Raw genomic sequence first — 22,969 nt, forward strand, 5'->3', positions numbered from 1 at the left:
AGTTTAGACCTGAGCTATTGGGTAGAATTTAACACGAATACCTTCCCTTATATCATTAGAAGTAAATGGTTGAGACTCTTATAACAACATGTAAGCGAGTCTTGTTGAGAGCCCCCTCCCCCCTACTACAGCTTTGTCATGTTTTCTGCTCTAGAGAACGTTATATGTGCCAGGTTAAACGCACACAACCCCATTATTCATTTAGAACATGCTAATAACGTGAGACGTCAGTCTTGCAGGGTTAAACTTCTGGTTAGCCACAAACTTTATTTCCATCCCCTGTTGACCCAGGCCAGTGGCCTGTTGTCAGGGTCGGCCCTTCCACTGCCTCTGGTGGCAAATTCTGAGGGGCGGGAAATGGCTAGAAACGTGTCACAAAATCCAGCTACCAAGTTCGGTCAGAGTTTGTGCGCAGAATGGGGGGATGCACCGTCCTGTCCTTCGCCTCATGCAGCAAAATGACTTGGGCAGCTCCTGGGCCACTTCACGCAGCCGCTTCTGGTGCGCCAGGGTAGAGGCTGCAGTTTGGCCCCAAAGGGAACAAGGAACCTGGTCCGCGCTGAGCTGCGCAGCATTTGCCAGGTCCTTTTTTGACTCCCGGCTGCGGCTTTCAGGCGACTCCGCCGGAGGGCTTCCCTCTCGTCCCCCTGGGCGGAGCAGAGCACGGTGCACCGGCGCTGTTAGGAGACGGAATCCTCCTATTAGGATAATGCGCTTTTCACGCGCCCGGGGCACCTGAACGTCTGGCTTCTTCCCCGCAAAAAAGAAAATCGATCAGCCATAGGGAGATCCAGGAATTCTGCCTTGCTCACAGAGGAAAAAAGCCCACTGATTCTTCCTCCCCGTGTCGCCGCTCGTCTCGGGACCCCGCGCGGCCGTGCGATGCGCCGGCTGACCTGCTCCCTTTCGACCCCGGGCCCCGCTCTGCCCCCGTCGAGCTTCGCCTGCAGCGGGAGCCGCCGCCGCCACCGCCGCGCACCCGCGCGCGCACATCCACGCGCTCGCGTGCACGAGGCGCTCCCTGCTACTAGCCGCCGCCGCCGCCGCCGCTCGCCGCCCCGTCCGCGGACTTGGGCAGCGGGGCGCTGGGCAGGGCGGGGCTCCCGAGGCGGCCGCGGGCTCCTCCGACGCCGCCCTCTCCTCGGCGCGCTGCCTCTCAGCGCCGGCGGGAAACAAACGGCGCCCGCCCGCCCGCCCGCCCCGCCGGCGAATGGGCGGGAAGCGGAGAGGGAGCCGCGGGCGCCGCGCGGGATCTTCGGCTGCACTGCAAAGGTAAGAGCCTTGCGGCAGAGCAGCGGCGCCTCCGCGCCTGCTCCGGGCGCGCTGCGCGGGAATGGGCCAGAGCGCGGCGGAGCGCTGAGCTGCTGCCCGACCCGCCGCCGTGTGGCTGCGCCAAGCTGCCCGCTGGCTCCCAGCCGGCGGGGCTTGGCTGCGGGGCCCGGCCTGGGGGGGGGGGCTGGCAAGGGACTCCTGCCCCCGCTCGTGGGCCCACGTGGGTGCCCTGGAGGGGGGCCGGGTTACCGCGCGCGGGGTCTTCTGTTGGCTTATGCCGCGTCCGAATTCAGTCCCGCGGGAAGCCTTCTGTTGGCGTTAAAAACATACATTTTTCCCCCTCCCGCGGGACAGACGGTGGGTTTCTGGTGTGAGTTGATGTTCTGCACCGCAGCCCTCGGGCTCTGGCGGTGTTGGGCTGCGGAGCTGCGGCTTCGTTCGTGTCTGCCCGGGCATACACGTGTAGATGTGTTAAAAGCTGTCACGCGTGTTTGGCGTTGGCATGGGTGCCCGTGGAGTCTAATGCTTGTCGTTGATTCTGATTCCTTGCAAGGGGGGGGGGCGGGCGTCCTCACTCAGAAATAGTTTCGGAAAGCTCAAGGAATTTCTTCCCCGGTAGGGTGCCCTCCGAGTATTTTACGCCATCTCAAGTGGGTTTTCCGTGGAAATCCCTCCCCGCATTGGTGTAACTACATTTCTGTGCACATAGTCGGGGACTGCGCTTATTTGAACACAGGCCCTCCCTGCCATGTGTGGTCTACTTTAGCCTGTCCTAATGAGGCTCCTGCTGCTAAAATGGGGCAAGCCCCACAGCTCTAGAGGCAGATGTAATGGTGCACTTTCATGTATGCTCTCATGTGTCTCTGTGTTTGCATGTGCTCCCGAGCACTCCTGGTTCACCCCACGTACAATTTCTAACAGGTCGAGGATTCTGCCAATGCCAAATTCCAAAGGTTGCTCTCAGCAAGCAGGTTGTGCAAAAGCCCCCACTTCCCCATCTGTGTTCTGCACTGTCCAGGCAGTTATAGGGCCCCTCCCTAGGCACAACCAAGTTTGACTGATGTGTCCCTGGAGGTCTGGGCTTCTACCTTTTCCCACTTTTGCCACACTGCTGTGCCCCCTTTTCAGCAGAGGACTATAAAGTCAAAAGTCTTGGCTTTCAGCCAGTTGACTTGGTAGCTCCCCATTAGTTTGAATCCCCAGTAATATGACAAAATTGGGTTGTGACAGATCAGATCCAGCCCATTTATTCCAAGCCAGTCTGCCATGCTGTGATCCTCAGAAAGTTCAGTTCAAAGGGGCAATTCTTACTGGACCTGTTTCACTCCATGTGCATCCCTGCTCTTGGGAATGTTTCTGCATTGAGAGTTGGCTTTGCTTCGTGAACTTCAGACATGCTGCTTGGCATTCCTCAGTAGAGACAGCTTTGCCAGCGGCAAGGTGAGGTGGCTGCCTGCAGGTGGCACCTTTTGAGGGCATTGTTGGGATAGGGTCAGATATGGCTCAGGCAGAATCCCATGGGGAATTTTCCCAGTATAAATGCCATGGAAGTGAATGGAGAGCACACCTCCCATTCATGTCTACTTCCTGGTGGATGGTGCCCCATATTAAGGAGTGGGTTGGGAGGTGTTTGTGGCTTTTGATTTTTTTACTGGGGCAAACATCTTAGGCCAGCTCTGCTTCCCACTTGCCCGGTGCTGTTAGCATGGCTTCCTGGGCTGGTTGAGGCAGAAGGAAATCCACTTGTTTTTCTCCCTAGCTGTTGATAGAAGGCAGCAGAAGATGGGAGGAACATTATCTGCAAAGCAGGGCTACCCTGCTTTCCCAGAATGCCAGAAGGGAGCGTGTGCTGCATTGCAAACAGTGGGAGCCAAGCAGAGTCTCTTGCACAACAAACTCAACAAGGCACCAGCTCTAGCAGGCTTCATTGAGATCCCCTCCAGCCTGCAAGCAGAGGCACACTTTCAGTTGCAGTGGTGCAAATACAGGATATATTTCTCTTGAAGCTTTCCAGCAGGGGACAGGGGGCACTGAGCCAGCACTGACTGTGCTGCTGTTTTCGACAGCTGGCTTGGGATTCCCTCATTACATTGCAGAAAGTACACAGAGAAAGTGCACATGTTGCGGTGGTGAACAGTGGCGTAGCGTGGGTTGTCAGCACCCGGGGCAAGGCAAGTAATTTGCGCCCCCTAACCCGTGGATTTGCGCCCCCTAACCCATGGATTTGCCCTAACCCCAGATGTTGCGCCCGGTGCGGCCGGCCCCCCCTGCACCCCCCACGCTACGCCACTGGTGGTGAAGCAGGATCTGTGCTGGTATGGCTCAAAGGTGTAATCACAGCCCATCCAATCTGTTCATTCTCTCTCTCTCTCTCTCTTCTCCATCCTACCCTCTGGTCAGAGGTCCCTGCTATTATCTAAAGGCCAAAGGGGGCTCACTCTCTACTTTAAATGCTGCCAGAAATCTGCCTCAGCACAGTTCAAATGGCATTATATTGCTACCTGTCCTGTGTTATGCTCTGTATTCTGTGGAAATTGGAATTGTTGTTGTTTAGTCGTTTAGTTGTGTCCGACTCTTTGTGACCCCATGGAGCAGAGGATGCCAGGCACTTCTGTCTTCCACTGCCTCCAGCAGTTTGGTCAAACTCATGCTGGTAGCTTCGAGAACACTATCCAACCATCTCGTCCTCTGTCGTCCCCTTCTCCTTGTGCCCTCCATCTTTCCCAAATTGGAATTACTCAGGGCAAAATATTAGTCTTTTTGAACTAAGGGAGGGGAAGGTCAACTGCCTCTCATGAACATACAATACAAGGATTTGTCTATGTACAAAATGTCATTTGTTTGAATCGATGCATCAATTCCAACTCAGTTATCCCAACCTATCCATCAGTGCAAGCTCAACTGTTGCCTCTGCTGTTCCTCAGTTTTCCTTATGGTAAACATGTTGTTTTGAAGTCTGGTTTCTTATGGCAAGAGGAAATATAATCAAAATATGCATGGCTTAAGCATGGCTCTTTGGGGCTGTCCACTCTCTGGGGTGAAAATGCACGTCTGTTTTCTGAATACTGCCTTTGGAAGGGAGGGGTGGGGAAACAGAATATACAGCTATAAGTGAAATGGCCCTTAACTCCGTATCAAACAGAGAATGCATTTACTAAGAGGTATTTCTGATTAACAAAGTGCTCCAGCACACCCGAAGAAATCTTTGTGGCTCCATAATTAATGTATAAGAAATGGAAGAAAGGAGAAATCATGAAGAGTGTGCATGCGTAGCTAACGTTCACATCGGGCAGGTTAGGTGGGCAAAGCTCAGAATGAGCTCAGGCTTGCAAGAGAGTTTAGAAATAATAGTAAAAGGTTTCTTTGACTAGGTTCGAAGCAAGAAAAAGTTCAAGCAAGTAGTAGGTCCCTTGTATGGAGGAGACAAAGAAATGCTCTTGGTTGACTTTGCCTCTGTCTTCACCCAAAAGGAAAACAGTGCCCAACCTGGTGGTAACAGAAAAAATGATGCAAGGAGGGAGCTGCAACCCAAAATGGGAAAAGATGTAGTAAGGGAACACCTAGCCACTTTAAATGAATTCAACTCTCCAGGGCCTGATGAGTTGCCCTCCAGAGTACTAAAGGAGCTTGCAGATGTAATCACAGAGCCTCTGTCTATAATGTTTGAAAATCCTTGGAGAACAGGTGACGTCCCTGCAGACTGGAGGTGGGCAAATGTTGCCCCCATCTTCAAAAAGAGGGGAAAAGAAGACCCAGGTAACTATTGACCATTGAGCTTGACATCAATACCTGGAAAGATCCTAGAACAGATAATTAAACAGTCCGTCTGTGTGCACTTAGAAAAGAATGCTGTGATTACTAAGACCCAGCATTGGCTTCTCAAAAACAAGTCATGGGAGATGAATGTCATTTCTTTTTTTGATAGAATTACAAGATGGGTGGATCAAGGGAATGCTGTGGACATAGTGGATGAACAGGATGAAGAACAGGAATAGTTATTCAATAGTCCAGAGCCATCTGTGTGCTTTTAGCACTGGTTCCCTGGGGATGCTTAAATCTGCTACTGATCCTTAAAGCAGTAAACCTTACTTTCCACTGTGCTTTCACTAGGGAAGTGCAAACTCTACTCAGTGATGTTGGTACGTTCTGTAAATTACTAGTGGTAAAGAGCTATTTGTGAATGAAATAAGGATAATTCACCCTGGTTGTTAACATTCCTTTCCAGAAAAAGTCTTTTGGCATCTTAAAGTCTTAGCAAATGGTGTGGGCTTTTATGAACTTCAGTCTACTTCGTTAGATTCATGAAGGATTATTCTGAGTTACAGGTCAGGGGAGGGGGTGGAGGAATTGTAAACAGTGAGGTCAGAAAAAAATGAAATGCAGAAAAGTACAGCAAGTTGTAATTGTGCAATTATTGGTGGCAATTCACTATATAGTTGTTGTCCTGGCAATTAACACATATAGTGCACTGAAAATATTTGTCTCCGTTCAATCCACAAATGAGAGTGTTGTAATTTGGCATTTTTGTGTTGCAGTCTCATTTCTCAGCCTATAGTACCCACACAATGAAGTTGGGGGTGGGGAACAGGTCAACAAGGCCAGATGGGAATTTGGGAATAATCTACTACAGGACTGACCCAGAAGAGAAAATTACAGAAAAGCACTTGTTGTCACTTACAGTTTCCAGCTGAAACCACTCCAATGATCTCCAACTTGTGGTTTCAGTCGCAATATATTGCCAGGCGAAACCTCCATCGCTCTCTGGCCATCATACAACTGAGGGATGAACAAGCTACATTGGCTGGGGTGGGGGCTCCTTTAAACTTCATGGGCCCAGGGACCAGGGACCAGGCAGCTTGTTCCTCCCTTTCAACATCCTGATGTATCGCCAATGCTGGTGATATATCACAATGTTGAAAACCTAACATTGCACAGCCCTAATACAGGCAGAGGAACTGGCCCTTGTTGCAGACCTAGAGGCCAATTCTGTCCCCAAATCTTTTCCCGCAACACTTATGCAGGAACAAATACTGTCATCCACAACACCAGAAGTTCTTTTGGCTGCTCATCTTCCAGTGTGACGTATGACATCATCTCCCAACATTGTCCTTCTGCAGTCTACATAAAACAAACAGGCCGGTTGCTATGCTAAAGAATAAATGTTCACAAATCTGACATCAGAAACAACAGCATTCAAAGCTAGCAGGGGTGGCGGGCATTTCAGTCTCCTAGGAGAGTGGTTTTCAACCTGTATGCCGTGGCACCCTGGGGTGCCTTGAATGATGGTCAGGGGTGCCGTGGGCAACACTGGCTTCTGTCCCTCTTTCCTTCCCTCCCTCTTTTGATGCCCTCTCGAGTCTCTGCCTCCCAAAGGCTTGTATGGCTGTTTGTTGCAGCAGCCCTGGCTACAAGCTCCCCAGGCGAATGGTGCCTCTGGGGCTGGCCAGGGGGTGCTGGTTGCCAGGTGCTGAGGTGGCCTCAGAGTAAGCAAGCCAGCAGGTGAGGGAGTCCAGCCAGCCTGTCCTTCAGCTCTTGCTGTTGGGAAGTCCTAGGCTCCTGTGGGGCAGTGTGAGGAGGCACCTCTCTTTGGGGCAGGGGGCGCAGCTCAGGGACCATGAGTGGCAGCAGCGGCTGCCCTGAGGACTCCCAAAGAGAGGGGAGAGGAGAGGAGGCTGAGGGAACCCTCCACAAGGGAGGGTGTTCAAAAAAGGGTGAGAGGCTGCCAGCTCTGCAGACAAAGGGTGACAGAACTGGGCTCATGAGCCTCACAGGGATGCCACAGAAAGGATGTAGTTGGTCAAGGGAGCTGTGGACTCAAAAATCCTAGGATACTCAGTAAATGTCCTTAGAGTGGGCATCTTGAACCAAGGAACTTCATACAGAGACTGAAGTGTGAAACCATTGAATTACATCAAGAGGTTCAGTGATGGAATGAACAGAAATGAAGGATTTTTAGTTCTTTAAATGTGTTAATTGGCTTACCACTATCAGGATGTCTGTGGTACCAACAACTGTTTTGTTAATTATGTAATTAAGCTGATGAAGTGAACTGTGGTCAATTAACGCTTATACCGTAACAAATGTGTTTGTCTTAAAGACTATTTGTTGCAGCAAGAAGGACAAACATGGTTACCCTTTTGGAAATTTCAGCTAGATGGTTGTTGTTTTTACTTAATCCTTGTCCTTTCCCTCAGCTGAAACAAAACAAAGACTGAATCTCCGCATTTCATTCTATGTCCTCCTTGCTGTCCCTTTCCTCTCTCTCTGCTTTGTTGTCTTCTACTTACATTTACATTTTAAGTGTCTTGGGGCAGAGATCTGTCTCTCCCTTTGCTTATGCAACTTTGTCCAGATGATGATGCTGTACAGATAATTAGAACTGCAGCTTTAGTAATACAGTTATTTGAAAGTAATTTCTGTTGAATTCCGTGGGGCTGCTGAATCAACAAGTCCATAGAGATATAAGAGCTTACCTTGGGAGTTTCGAAAGTTACATTCAGATGAGGTTTTATTGAGTAGAGTGGCTGGATTTCTGTGGTGCCATAATATGTCTATTCTGTGGTTTCAGGAGGTGGTAGGACTCAAAATGACAAATAATTGGTAACTTTACTTTGATTGCATACTACTTCTATCATTGATTATTTCCCCCTGTTTTATATCCTTACAATGGAAAGTGGTTAAGCAACAGTGCTAATGGAAAAGGCAATAAATGTGTTTGTTTGTTTTTCAAAATGGGTAACAGTATGGCTACAGAAAAAGAGAGATCTTAACACAGCAGATGGCACCTTGTTGTAGTTAACTACCAGCGCCTCTGGATCAATAAAAGGAATGTGTGACAGCAAGTAGCTCAAATGGTCAGAGAAAGGCACTTCTCTCCCCTTCAAGCACAGGATAGGACACCTTTTCCCCTTGTCCTCTTGTTCCATTTGACTGAAGCAAGATCAGGCATGAGATTTGTTTTCAAAATGCATTCTTTCAGCTCTGCAGCCAAGAACCAAGGCTCCAGATCAGCAGTCTGTCAGCCAGCCAAGCTCCTTGCAAGTAGCCCCAAAAGTCTTTTTATGGCAGTTACTGTTTCCTAGTGTCTGCTGGAGGGTGTTAAGGGGGCTTGCAATAGTGGTTGTAGCATAAGATGACAGAACTGGTTTCATTAAATGTTTGCAGAGTAAATGGCATGCTCGACCACGGAGGCCTGACTTACGGATTTTAAATGGAAATGATCTTCATCTGAGAAACCTTGCCACATACTGTAGATGATGCCTTTGCAGGCTGCAGATCCCTAGAGGTCTGTGTTATGTTTTAAGTGAAGAACAAAAGATATGTGCCGCCAGCAGGACAGCGGTGGGTGTTGCTGCAATCTCTGTGCCTGTTCTCGTCTCGTTCTTCTCCCTTTGGCTGCCTCCAGCCAGACAACCTGGCGGAAGCGATGGCAAGTGACCAGACAGGCAGATCCAAGAGACTTGGGCCATGAGCAGTTGCATGTCAGGTGGCAAGAGTTCAAGATGTGCAGCTTTTCTCCAGAGAGAAGAAGCGTCACTTAGTGTTTTCTGCCTGCCATGCAGCTTCCCCAGCTCAGAAGTTCCCTGACAGGAAAGCCTAGTCCTAAACGGCCTCTCCATATCCTATGCTTGGCTTCATCACTGGTTTTGAAGAACAGGACAATAGACTTGGGCTTCTTTAGGAAAGTGGTGCTGGGGAGAGTTGGTTCTGTGTGTGTGTTGCTTGGCAACAACGAGCTGCTTTCTTTCATTCTTGCGGTGAGGGGAGAGGAAAGGAAAAGAGTGCTCAGCGATCTGGCAAGCGCATCTTTCCAGTCTGCTGAGAGAAGGGTGTTGGCTGTCCCTAACCTCAATCTTTGGAAACCGAGCCCCTCTGAACCCCAGCACAAGGTCAGGAAGAGCCCACACCCATCTTTCGAAGCTCAAGAGAAGGGCGGAGGCCCTCAGCAAAAGATTTGGAGGTGCTCAGAAAGCCGGAAGGAGACTGCTTCCGAGTGCCTCCAGATCCCAGTGCAATGCCAGGGATGAGATAATAATAATAATAATAATAATAATAATAATAATAATAATAATAATAATTTATACCCTGCCCATCTCCCTAAACGGCCTCGGCCCAGTATACCTGAAGAAGCATCTCCACCCACATCTTTCAGCCCAGACACTGAGGTCCAGCTCCAAGGGCCTTTTGGCGGTTCCCTCACTGCGAGAAGTGAGGTTGCAGGGAACTAGGCAGAGGGTCTTCTCGGTGGTGGCGCCCGCCCTGTGGAATGCCCTCCCACCAGATGTCAAGGAAATAAACAACTATCTGACTTTTAGAAAACATCTAAAGGCAGCCCTGTTTAGGGAAGTTTTTAATGTTTGATGTTTTATCGTTTTTTGATATTCTGTTGAGAGCCGCCCAGAGTGGCTGGGGAGGTCCGGCCAGATGGGTGGGGTATAAATAATAAATTGTTGTTGTTGTTAAAGTTGGGGTATGTAGACTTTTTGGGATAGGGCTGGTGGCAACAACCAGATCTTGACTGGTGATAGAGGCTTAGCAGAATTTGTGGATGTCTGAGAATGCCAGCACCTACTGATCAATTCTTGTCAGGCTTCCCCCACCCCCACCCCCAAACAAACACACACACACACATACATAGCTGTGGGTGGGCGAGTAGTGAAGAAATGACCAGAAGATTACATGCACCTACCCTCTCCACCACTTGCCTGTATCAACTTGCCCCCCCGAAAACAAAAAGTGGCTTTTCCTGCAAGTAAAAAACGGCTGCCAGAGTTTGGTTTGCAAATTACATTTGAATAGCAAATAGTTAGACCTTCACAGAGCTGTGTGTAACTTCACAGGGGTATACATGCACAGACTCCGTGCAAAACATAGTATCGGGGCTCTGAGGGGGTTAGAGTTGGCAGGTGCAGTAACAACCCCCACGCGCCTGATGCTTTGATTGTAGTATCTGCACTGGGCTAATGTTTTAGGTCTATCTCAAGGATAACGACCACACATACCAAAAGGCCTGTGGAAAAATAGGCGTCTTTGTTCTCTTCCCACTCCTGTGCTATAATAAAGATTTACTGCACTGTCCAATCCAGCAGTCATTTACTTTTCTTGTAGCATAAATATTTAGAGGTCTTCAGGATTTACAGAGAGGCAGATATAGCTTTCTGCTCTCCATTGGAGGAGATGGCAAGAGGCACAACTGTGTCATTTTAGGGCTCTGAGGCGGCTCAGTGGAGACTTAGTGGAGTGGGCCAGAACCAGGGATCTGGAGCCAGTTCGAAGGTCAAAGCTAAGTGGCTGGCTAACTGCTGAATACCAGCCATAGTTATCCTGGCCAAAATGGTTGAGCAGGGAATGGCAGAGGGATTTTTCTCCTCTTCCAAGCCATGTATGCTGGTCATACCCTGTGCACAGAGATGGGAGGAAACCCGTTCATACAAGCAAGTCTATATGTTTAAAAATCATTACCATCACCGATAAATTTATTGTGCTAGCCAAAGGCATGAAAACATAGTTTCAATACAAAATATAGATTAAGGTATCGACTAAAACAGACAGAACCATCTATTTCTAATGAGACTATAACCAGGAGGCCTTCGCTGTGATGCAAAGTGTCTTTCAGATTTAGACCTCCGAATCTCCAGTCCACGGCTATTTTGTCCAGTTCCTCCTTGCTGCCAATGCAGACAGGGCCACTTTGTGAGTCACTAACACATTGGAGTCACTAGGTAATCGCAGAACCCACTCCATTGGGGGTTGACTGCTTCCTTGAACAAACAAGGGTTTTAGAAAGCGACTCCTTGGGTCTGTGTATAAGGGGCAAAATAACAAATAATGGATACTACCTTCTGTCTGCAAGTGCCTGCATATGCATAGTCTATCTGCACATGGAATCTTCTTGTAAGGACCATCCAGCACAGCTGAGGGCATTGCTTGAAATCACAACACAGTAAAGGCAGATCTTAATGGTACAGGCAGAAGTTTAACTGGCTCTAAAATGCTATGCTTTCAATAGAGGGAGACACAGGGAACAGTTAGATGTTTTAATTGCTTGTAAGTCCCTTCTGGATTCTATCAAATAAAGCCAATCCCTTAGTTGATGCTTCTCCATCCTCAGAACCTCATTCAGCTCCTGCAAATGATAATACCCAGGATTCCACCAATGTGTGTTCTCCAGGTCCATGTAGCATATGGATGGAAAGTGCTCATTGAGTAGAGATGTAATAACTCTTTTCAGGTAATTAAACCGTGCACAGTCCACTCTTGCCTTTGTCCAACCTGTTCTGTTTGTAGAAGAGCCACTGATGTTCCATTGGGTGAAGAGAATCTAAGAAATTGATTCTTTGCTGTTTCTAACCCTTTGTGTTCAAGTCATCTCCTCAAATTTCTGGTCTATATAACATTTGGGGGATCACTTTGCTACTGGAAATTGTCAATGCAGGATCAAACAACTGGCCACCCTCATTGAAATAAAACTACATCAGTGCCCCTGTTACCTTTTGTGCTTTGCCCCTCGTCATTTCAATATCCAGGAAAGGGATTTGCTAAGCCGGATTCTGAGATATCAAAAAGATCGAGTTTGCTCTTGTTCATGATGGTCCAACATTTGTAACTCTGTGGCTATGTTTTCCAAAAACCATGATCTTAGTTTTGGAGCAGTGTTGGAAACTGGGATAGAAAGACTATTCGCCACATGGCTCTTGGAACCTGGGTTACAGGTGCAAAAACATAATGGCTAGCCTTTTGTGTAATTCCCCCTTGAGAACTATTTTTAGAAGTCCAAGGGTGGGGCGTGGTTTGACTAAAATGGAGAGGAAACAGGAGTTGGGACTTGTGAATTTAATGTAGAGATTCCCTGCCCCACCCCTGCCCAATGTTCAAAAATTCCACTGTTCTAGGCACATTTTGCGACAGGGAATTTCATTAGCGCGAGCAGTTTCTGAGCTCTGGGTGCAGTACTACGCCTAAGATTTCAGATTAAAACTGCAGAGTGGAAAGAGAGAAGGACTCTTTTTTGCCTCCCCACTTCCAGCTACTCTCTGAAGACCAGAGAAGAGACTCTCTTAGGAATATTAGGGGGGGCAGGGAAAGGACTAGACCTTGTGAAAAATGAACATAACACTTTAGCTGCAGTTCATTCATTTTCAGCTTCGTATTCTTGTTATTAAAAAGGCACACCTAGACATTCCATTGTTGTGCCCATAACCTAGAAAGTTTAATGTGCCGTTTAGCTCCTAGCTTTCATATCTCAGTTTCTAACACTGCCCTTGTCCACTGTGGCCCTTGGGAAGTGGCTGGATTACATCTCCCATCATTCCTGACTGTTGATCATGCTGGCTGCGGCTGATGGGATCTGGAGTCCCAGCAACCCAGGTTCCCCATCACTGCTTTAGCAAATGGAATGTGCATTCTTACAAAACTTTATCACAACTATGAGAACAAGATGCGTGTTTCTTCTTCTTCTCTCTCTTTTTAAAACCAGAGTTGGAATGCTGATTCTGTTTGGGAGAGAAATACATTAGACCAAAGTGTCAAGGAAACAGTTGTAGCTTTTGTCTTCTGCTGCATTATTCACTCTAATTCCTGCATGGGCCGGGTGTTTGCTCCAGCTGCGCAAAGCCACATAAGGAAATAGGGAAATACGTAGCATCTGTTTGGGATTCAGATAAAGTCTGCTATGCCAGCATATCACACTTCTCAGAAATTCCCCAGAGGTATCAGATAGGTTTCCTTCTGACCTGGCAGTCAGGGGAGCATTGGAAATACAGCAAGCTCTCTAGATCATGTGCAGATATTTAATTCTGTTTTTGCCTGCAGTCTACTGCAAATCACATGCCATGCTGTTTATTGCTGGCTGGGCTGGCAGCCAGCCATGAATGAGACTAGTCTTTTTCCCTTCGCTTTATTGAACTACCTCTTCTCTCTAAACCAAAATCAAGTATCTGTTTCCTAGGTAAGTTAGCAGAGAGTCTTGCACTCAGACATGGGCATGCAGTCAGCTGCTGCATATCAGGGTCAGAGGTCTGGAGCGGCAATGCTAGCATTAGAAGAAGAACCTAGAAAACTTCTTTGTATGAGGTCCCTCTAGCTCAGAATTATCTATTGCTCTGGCTGGCAGTGGCTTCTGGGGCTACCTGCTCCTTTAAAAAACAAAACAGCAACCAGAGATGCTGGGGATTGAACCTGGGAGCTTTCACATGTGAGGCAGGCGCTCTGCCACTGAGCTATGGGAAGGACGGCACACTGAAAGGTATTAGTAAGTTGATATATCAATTACATTTAATCCTCTACAGAGCCACGTGTGTGGGCTAACACAAAGAAAAATGGCTTGTGCCTGTTTTTAAAAAACATAAAGGCAGAGTTTAAATCCCATCATTAAGCAGAATTTAATTGAAGCCTCAAGGGACGTGGGTGGCGCTGTGGGTTAAACCACAGAGCCTAGGACTTGCCGATCAGAAGGTCGGCAGTTCGAATCCCTGCAACGGGGTGAGCGCCTGTTGCTCGGTCCCTGCTCCTGCCAACCTAGCAGTTTGAAAGCACACTGGTGCAAGTAGATAAATAGGTACCGCTCCGGCGGGAAGGTAAACAGTGTTTCCGTGCACTGCTCTGGTTCGCCAGAAGCGGCTTAGTCATGCTGGCCACATGACCCGGAAGCTGTACGCCGGCTCCCTCGGCCTGTAAAGCGAGATGAGCGCCACAACCCCAGAGTTGGTCACGACTGGACCTAATGGTCAGGGGTCCCTTTACCTTTACCTAATTGAAGCCTCACCCCTTTGCCATCCCTTCCCTTGCAGGCTTTCCAAACAGCTCTTCCCTTAATTGAGTCTTATATGGGTGCTGTTTGCCCAACTGCTCTCTGAAGCACTTCCCACCTTTCTTTAAATGCCTCTCCTTCCTCCATGGCTGCTCAATACCCCTGGCCACTTGCTCGCTCACCTGCTTGCTGTTCTGTCATCATGCTGCAGCTGGTGGGGCCGCTGATGGACCACAGTATGACTCTCGCACTAATATACAGTATATACAGATGCAGATAATGTGTCCGGTGTGTTTGAACCGAGCCAAGTTAGTTGCACTCTGGTCCCACTGAAATCAGTGTTATCCATGACGTTAACTGAAGCCTCATAGATCTCAGTGGACACTAAAGGCAACTAACTTGGAGTTCATCCTTTACATGTTCACTCAGAAGTAAGTTGCACTGAGTTTAGTAAGGCTTGCTGCCCAGTAAGTGAATATAGGATTGCAGCCTTAGTATGGATCTAATCTAGAGTTTTGTTAGTACCAACAAATGCTTTGCATTGTCTTATTCTGATGAAGTCACCTCCAAAAGCTCACTTGGGCCCCAATATTCAGTATGCATTTTAAGCCCTATCCTGCTACTTTAATCAGTCATGACTTCCCCCAGAGAATCCTGGGAACTTTACTTCGTTGAGAGTTGTTAGGAGACTTCCTTTCACAGAGCTACAGTGCTCAGATCGGTTTAACGGTCAACCCCTCTTCACAGAGGACCCTGAACAAACTTCAGTTTCCAGGATTCTATGGGGGAAGCCACGGGGAATACCACTTCAAATGTATATTGCAGGTGGGGACTTAGCTACAGTCCAGTACCCAGTTTCCTGGGAGTAAACACTGCTGTACTCAATGGGACTTTATTTTCAATAGATGTGTGTAGGATTGTGCTGTTGGAGTATGTCTTCCAAACTTGGGAGCCCATATTGTGGGGATGGGGGGAATCTGTGGCCCCTAATGTGGTGTAGTGGTTAGGAGCAATGGACTCGTAATCTGGTGAACCGGGTTCGCTTCCCCGCTCCTCCACACGCAGCTTCTGGGTGACCTTGGGCTAGTCACACTTCTCTGAAGTCTCTCAGCCCCACTCACCTCACAGAGTGTTTGTTGTGGGGGAGGAAGGGAAAGGAGAATGTTAGCCACTTTGAGACTCCTTCGGGTAGTGATAAAGCGGGGTATCAAATCCAAACTCCTCTTCTTCAGATCTTGCTGGACTCCAACTTACGTACAGCATGGCCAGTGGTCAGGGATGATGATGAGCAACATCTGGAGGGCCACAGGTTCCCCAACCCTCCTGTACTGTAAAAGAGCGGGATGTGTGTGTGTGAACAAAAGAATTTCGACCAGTGTGTGTGTGTAGCAGTCCCCAAACAGTGGCATGTCTGCTTAGAGAATCCAGTTGATTACTGCTAATAATAAATGTAGAGTGGTGCTGAAAGCTTTCATCAGTAGATGAATTCATCAAAGCTTTACTGAATTGGCGAGGACTTGAGGTCTTGCTTGGGCTGGTTTTGGTTCTGTGTCCCTGTAATAGGGAATGCAAAAGACAACATTTCCTTAAAAAAAAAAAGGCGGTGATAGTTGTTTCCATTTGCTATACTGTATTGCAAGTTGCCTTAAACTTTCTTGGCCATATTAAAACCCTATAATAATGATATACAGTGGTACCTCGGGTTGCATACACTTCAGGTTACAGACTCCGCTAACCCAGAAATATTACCTTGGGTTAAGAACTTTGCTTCAGGATGAGAACAGAAATCGTGCTCAGGTGGCACAGTGGCAGCAGGAGGCTCCATTAGCTAAAGTGGTGCTTCAGGTTAAGAACAGTTTCAGGTTAAGAACGGACCTCGGGAACGAATTAAGTTCTTAACCCGAGGTACCATTTATATTGTGCTCTCACAATATTCAGTGCTAGTGTCAAACTTCTGGATGCTACTGGTTTTAGCAAGACTTATTTCTTGCTTTTAATATTTTTGCTTTTGTTCTGAAATGGATAGTTTTTAGACCTTAATCAAAATTCTATTTTTACATTATTTATTTTTATGTATCCGCTGCTACCTTGAATATCTAATGTGTAATGTTGCCTGAATTTGTTTATTTTCCTGTTCCTTCAGACCCCCTTTCCTTTTCTACCATGTCTATTGTAATGTAGGACACTGTGCTATTAAAAAACTACATATAGATGATTTATAAATACAGTGGTACCTTGGTTTACAAACTTAATCCGTTCCAGAAGTCCGTTCTTAAACCAAAGTGTTCTTAAACCAAGGTGTGCTTTCCCATAGCAGTGGGGGACTCAATTTACAAATGGAACACACTCAAAAGGAAGTGAGACATGTTCTCATTCCAAGGCAAAGTTCACAAACCAAAACACCTACTTCCGGGTTTGCAGCATTCTTAACCCAAGTTGTTCATAAACTCAGCTGTTCTTAAACCAAGATACTACTGTAATAATAATAGATAGGTGTGCTAAGAAGTCAGAATATAAAATACCATATTTGTTGCACCATAACACTCACTTTTTTCCTCCTAGAAAGTAAGGGGAAATGTCTGTGCGTGTTATGGAGCGAATGCCTATGGATGGCGGGGGGATCTGCTGCAGTCGTGAGCAGAGGATCCATGGTTCCCCTTCCTTCCCTCCTCTGTGGCTTGCTTTGAAACAGCAAAGCGGGAGAAGAGCCACTGAGTGGGGAGGAGAGAGGGACAGAGAGCCTGCTTGCTTTAAAGGAGCAAAGCGGGAGAGGAGAGGAGCCTTCTCCTCTTATACCCCTCTTCTGCATTATTAACAGCATCCTTCTCCACCTACCCCACGCGTGTTCCTTGTCCCTTGAGTGCTTTTCCTTCCCTCCCCACTTAAAACATGGTTACAAAGCATGGATCCACAAGGATCCTCAGGATTTTTGCATTGGGCTACCCCAAACTCACCGTCAGATCACATGTCTGTGGCCACAGCATGAACCACAAAAATCATACATCCGCTGTTTCGTTTAGAATATTTTTTTTCTTGTTTTCCTCCTCTAAAAACTATGTGCGTGTTATGGTCGGGTGCGTGTTATAGAGCGAAAAATACGGTATTTTATGATTTCTGTAACTCTAGGAACAATATTGTTATCTTGGTCAGTATTATAATAATTAGTGCTTTGCTGAAAATTAGCGCTTCTGCATTTCCCCCCGACCATTCTCCTTCAATTAAGGATAAAAGAAAATTGAAAATTATAAAGGGGATAATTTGTGTGTGTGCATGTGAAATTCTCATGAGGACAGGGGTTTTGATACATTTGCCATACTCAAGGGTTGTTTGTGAGTGTCTTTCATTCTGCAAATTACTCCTCCCATGGGGTTCTTTCAGAGCAGGAGTGTAAGCACCCAGGGAGGCTGCAGAATGTTGGAGAATTGTTACAAGGTAGGGTTAGAACAACACAGCCCCTGAGTTTCTAAAGGGCTCCTGAGATAGAAGAATGAAGCCTCTTTCTCAGAGGAAGGAAACTTTCAGGAAAATGAACAGATTTTGGCATAGTAGTACTAGCAGACCTTGTAGCTTGGGTGAATTATATTGGAATAATCACTTACAGTTCCTGGAATTCAAAGGCTTTATTCATGCAGGAACTAGTTACAAAGTGAGTGGAGCTGAGAGAGAGAGAGAAAGTAGCAGATATCTTCTCTGGAGAGAAGAACAAACAAAAATTGCTCATCCTTTAGGAGTAGAATTAACTTAGACAGAGAGCTACAAAAATGGCTGGCTAAATTTCTATACAAACAGTGTCCTCTGGTGTTTAAAGTAACACATGCATTAACTATGAACTCAAGAAAAAGAAATGTATTTGCTTTTCTTCAACAAGTACTACTAGTCTGGTGTATGATTGAGAGTTTATTTCTCACTGAGCTGATAAGCCTGCATCTCAGCTGTAACACTTCAGACTGATGGTGGAAATTTGCAATACTAAATGTTCCTCTATTTATTTATTTATTTTTAATTCTTCACATGAAAAAATATTAGGAAGAAAGTCCTTTCCCAGTCATCCTGGCTTTGTATGGATAAATCAAAGGATAAATTAATAGGAGAGAGAGCTAACTTGGGTTTTAAAAGGGAAGTTTGGTTTGGAGGATAAAGTTTGGCACGGTGGCTCAACTGAGGCTTGATCAAATACAGTGAATATACAAATAACTTCCAAGTTTTGAATTGGTGGATGGAAAGAATGGATAAGAGAAAAGGACTTAAAAGAAAGTGAGGCTGAAGAAAGAAGTGGAATGGCCATCAGGAGACAGGGAAGTATTTCAGCAGAGAAATGGCGAGGAACCACCTTGACCATTTTGTATATGTTGTAAAGGCTGCAGCCCTATGGATCTGTACAGGAGGCACCATTGAATTTTCTGAGTAAACATGCATAGAATTGGCCTGAAAAATGGATAGACACAGGGATGATCTCTCACCTGACACTGCTCTGTTTGCCTGCTTGCCTCTGTGTTTTGGAAAACAAGCTTGCTCTGCTGAGCACAGTTGCGAAAACATTTTGGTCTTGCCTTCCCCCTGTAGCTTAAGCAATCAATTATTCACAGAATATCTCCTTGATCTTCTACATAATGCAACAGAAATTGATTTAGAGGAAGAGGGCTCTGTCATCTCCTTCCCAAGTTACAAGCTATCTGCAGTTGTTGGGGTTGGGGTTTTTGAGGACTTTTATACTTAAAAACCAACAACCCTGTAACAGTGTTTTTGTCGTGCAATATTTATGACATACTAATGGAGGGTGGGGGAGAGAGAGATGAATGGCAGGTTTGTTCCTTCTAGCCTCAAATATTTCGGAAGAGTGAAACTTTAGCTTACTTCCTGATAAACCACCCTTGCTTCCTGTTTTGCCCCACAATTGCTGGAGGCAGACTCCCTAAGGATTTGAAAAAGAAAAATATAGAAGGGGAGCATAAATCGCTATGGACAGCTGAAACCGGAAACTAAGATAAAATGTAAAGGAGAAGGTAATGATAAAACAGAAGCAAGCAAGATGGTAGAGTGAATAATGGTATTTGGCATTGAACAGTTGGGTTACCAGCAGGACAGCTGGAAAAGTTTGGATACCTGTAAATATGTCTCTGAAGCAATGTCACATTGAAGCAAATTATTATTGGAGAAAATCATGTGTCAGTACGATTTCAATTTGGGAAACAAGAAAGGAGTTTAGCACCCCTCCCCTACAGTTCTCATAATGTATCAGTTGCAAGAAGCACAATGTTTCTTTTTACAAGCATACAGTATAAGGTAAAGATAAAGGTAAAGTGACCCCTGACCATTAGGTCCAGTCACAGACGACTCTGGGGTTGCGCGCTCATCTCGCTTTACTGGCCGAGGGAGCCGGTGTACAGCTTCCGGGTCATGTGGCCAGCATGACTAAGCCGCTTCTGGCGAACCAGAGCAGCGCACGGAAACGCCGTTTACCTTCCCGCCGGAGTGGTACCTATTTATCTACTTGCACTTTGACGTGCTGTCGAACTGCTAGGTTGGCAGGAGCTGGGACCAAACAATGGGAACTCACCCCGTCACGGATTCGAACCGCTGACCTTCTGATCAGCAAGTCCTAGGCTCTGTGGTTTAACCCACAGCGCCACCCGCATCCCTTTTACAGTATAAGGTAGGTTAGTAATATTTCAGTATTGTGGGTGAGAGCAAGAGGCTCATCTAGCAAGTACATAGCAGAGGGGAGATTTAAATCAGGGGTTTTCTGATTTTCAAGCTCTGTCCTGTAATAGCTGCTGTGCTACACCAGCTCTCAAAATGCCAGTTCCTTGCTCCTCAGGCAACGCTCGAAGCATCTTACATTAGCTAATCTGGCAGGGAGTGTTTGCAGCTGCTGGTAGCTGCTCTCATCCTTGCTGTGCCGAGTTCCCTGGAAGCGGCTGGAGGACTCTCCTTCTCCCACACCCAGCCCTGCCCAGCCTTTGTGCGTCATTTAGGGAGTCCCCGTGCTTGGCTGCCTTCCAAGACAGCAAGCTTTGTCAGAAGCGTTAGCAATTCCTGCTTCGTGCTGTGAAGCTCGTGCTGTGATTTCTTTTCTCTCCCCTGTTCAAATGCCCCCTCTGAGTTGTGCGTGGAGAAAGGCTGTGGGCAGGATTCCTTGCTTGAGGGCTCTATCCTGCCTGTCTCTATGGCTCAGTGAGAGCATATCCTACCTTCATCCTCCCATTTCTGAGGTTGGCTGTTCATCCTCAGCATTGTTTCAAAGGAGGAACATCCCTTCAAAGGCAAAGACTTTCAGCCACAGCTGCTTGTTGAGCTCTTAGCTAAGCTGGTCCACAGCCAAAGTGGGTTTTGAATTGAACATTCAATGTGCTGATTCACATCCCATGGTTGCCACCCCATTGCAGCCCCTTGTAGTGGGATACTCTTGCTGGTTTGGTGCGTCCCAAAGGGGCATTTTTGTGAGTTTTCCAGCCAAGACTGGCTTCGCACACCTGCTGTCATTCTGCTGTAATGGTACACATGACATTGAGACAGGCTTGTTGAGGGCGAGGGAGATGACACGGAGTGTGGCAAGAGCCCTGTGCCAAAGCCTGACATCACCAGGCTGACTTTAAAAGATGCCAAAACTCAATGTAAGTGTGAGACCCAGCGGCATGTCTTTTCTGAAATAGCACAGGTCCTGTTTTCAGGGTCAGAGTTGAGTCTAGGACCTGGGTATGGAGTGGGTTAAGGAGCTTTAACCTTTCTAGGTGCACATCCCTCTGGGCTCCTTTGGGAGGCGATAAATTTATATCATCATCATTTGCCCCAGCAGTCTGAACCTGATAAAGACCGCTGTGCCTCCAATTTACTGTACTTTAAAACACCATTCACTAATTGTGTGAATTGCATAGTATACAGTTTGACTCTAAGGCTGCAGTCCTTATCTGCAGGTAACCCCCAGTGAATTCAGTAGGACTTGCTGCTAAATAGACATGGTTAAGCTAGCTCTATAAGCGACTGCGTAGCAAGCACCCTTTGGCAGAGCCATAGCTAGGTGATCTTGCGCCCCTGGCAGAACAGTCCAGATTTTGCCCCCTAGCCACGGACAAATTAGCTCTTCTTTCTGCCTCTCCTCCAACCCCAACCCCCAATTCAATTGACCCTCTATTTAAAACCTTTCCTTATGAAGCAATAATTGATATTTTTATTTATAGACATATTTATGGACATATTTTTAAGCCGTCTGCACCCCTGGAGGGGCCCCATCTCACTACCCCCTAGCTACGGCTGAGTGTTCTGCCTCAGGTGTCAAAATATTGTCAAAGGTTTGGGGGAGGAACCCCCTAAACATGAATAAACAGTAGAATTTTGATTATTTGGGATGTGAAGGGAGAAATGCAAGTTGCAGAGGAATTCCTAGGCTAGCCTTTGCAGAACAACCTGGCCGAGCTGGGGCCATTAAGATACAATGCAGGGCTAATGGCAAGGCAAGGGAACTGTCCCGCCGCTCAGCCCTGAGGTGTGAGCAGAGACTGGGGATTTGGAAGGTTGCCAGGGTAACCTGGCATGTCACAGGAAGAGTCTGGAGCCTTTGGCACAAGGCTTGGAACAGCTGAAAAAAGGCCAGAACGACTGGCTGGCTGGCTGGCTGGCTGAAGGCAAGTTGGGAGAAATGCCCTGGACACAATAGCTTGTACCGCTGTGAAGAACAAGCCCCTCTTGAAATGACCATGCTGCAAGATCTGGACTCCATGCATACTTTGTTGTCGTTTAGTTGTTTAGTCGTGTCCGACTCTTCATGACTCCATGGACCAGAGCACGCCAGGCACTCTTGTCTTCCACGGCCTCCCGCAGTTTGGTCAGACTCATGCTGGTAGCTTCGAGAACACTGTCCAACCATCTTATCCTCTGTCGTCCCCTTCTCCTTGTGCCCTCCATCTTTCCCAACATTAGGGTCTTTTCCAGGGAGTCTTCTCTTCTCATGAGGTGGCCAAAGTATTGGAGCCTCAGCTTCAGGATCTGTCCTTCCAGTAAGCACTCAGGGCTGATTTCCTTCAGAATGGAGAGGTTTGATCTTCTTGCAGTCCATGGGACTCTCAAGAGTCTCCTCCAGCACCATAATTCAAAAGCATCCATTCTTCGGCGATCAGCCTTCTTTATGGTCCAGCTCTCACTTCCATACATCACTACTGGGAAAACCATGCATACTAAAGGTGTATATATGTGAATAAACCATATATCTTAAAGCTACGACGGCCTCTGCTGTGTCTTGCATCTCAAACAAGCACAGACCCTGGGTGAGTGCCTGGAACCCCCTGGAATCTTGCCACGGCTTGGTATAGATTGGGGGTGGCGCCCAACTTTTGTAACAATATATTGAACTGACCCAAGCACTGAGCATCTCAGTCCGCTTGTGTGCGGACTGAATCCTTTGCTGACTTTGCAGTAGAAGGCAGCCACCTGTTCTCTTAGCACCACCATTGCGTCCCACTTATGATTACTTTCCCCAGCCCCTATTCGCTTTATAGGCTGCTTAGGACAACGTGTTCTTATGGGTGAGAAAGTCACTGCTTAGCTACTCTGACGTGAGCGGACTGTGTGTCTCCTGGCAGCCAGCTTTCAAGGCTGTAGCTTGTTACTTCTGTTAATAGCTGTACTATTCTGAGAGGTCCCTAAAGGAGCTGGTTGTGTTGGCCTTGTGCTTGTGCACTCTCTCCCTCCCTCCTCCTTTTCTATTTTATTTCTTAATACAGAGGTTTTCAACCTTTTTAAGTGCACGGCTCCCTTTACCAAGTACATTTTTTCTGCAGCACCCCTGTGAGTAAACATGCACCCAGCCACAGAAGCCCAGTTATGTCAACCCTTTCCTGCAGAGCCGGCAGCCATTCACGCTTTTCAAACACCCTCCCTTGTAGAGTGTTCCCTCACCCTCTTCTCCTCTCCTTTTCCCTCCCCTGGCCAGCCCCAGAGGCACCATTCATTTGC

General features: G+C 47.2%; 1 protein-coding gene across 1 annotated transcript in view; it reads left to right on the forward strand.

Moving 5' to 3' along the window:
* The first annotated feature begins 1,022 nt into the window (after positions 1–1,022).
* Positions 1,023–22,969, forward strand: part of PDE4A (phosphodiesterase 4A) — a 378,145-nt gene continuing 356,198 nt past the window's right edge. Inside the window, exon 1 of the mRNA XM_083593229.1 lies at positions 1,023–1,272. The gene's annotated coding sequence lies outside the window, so the exon portion shown is untranslated. The remainder of the gene's footprint in view (positions 1,273–22,969) is intronic.

The sequence above is a fragment of the Podarcis filfolensis genome (assembly GCF_964270895.1).
Source record: "Podarcis filfolensis genome assembly, chromosome: 17".
Lineage (NCBI taxonomy): Eukaryota > Metazoa > Chordata > Lepidosauria > Squamata > Lacertidae > Podarcis > Podarcis filfolensis.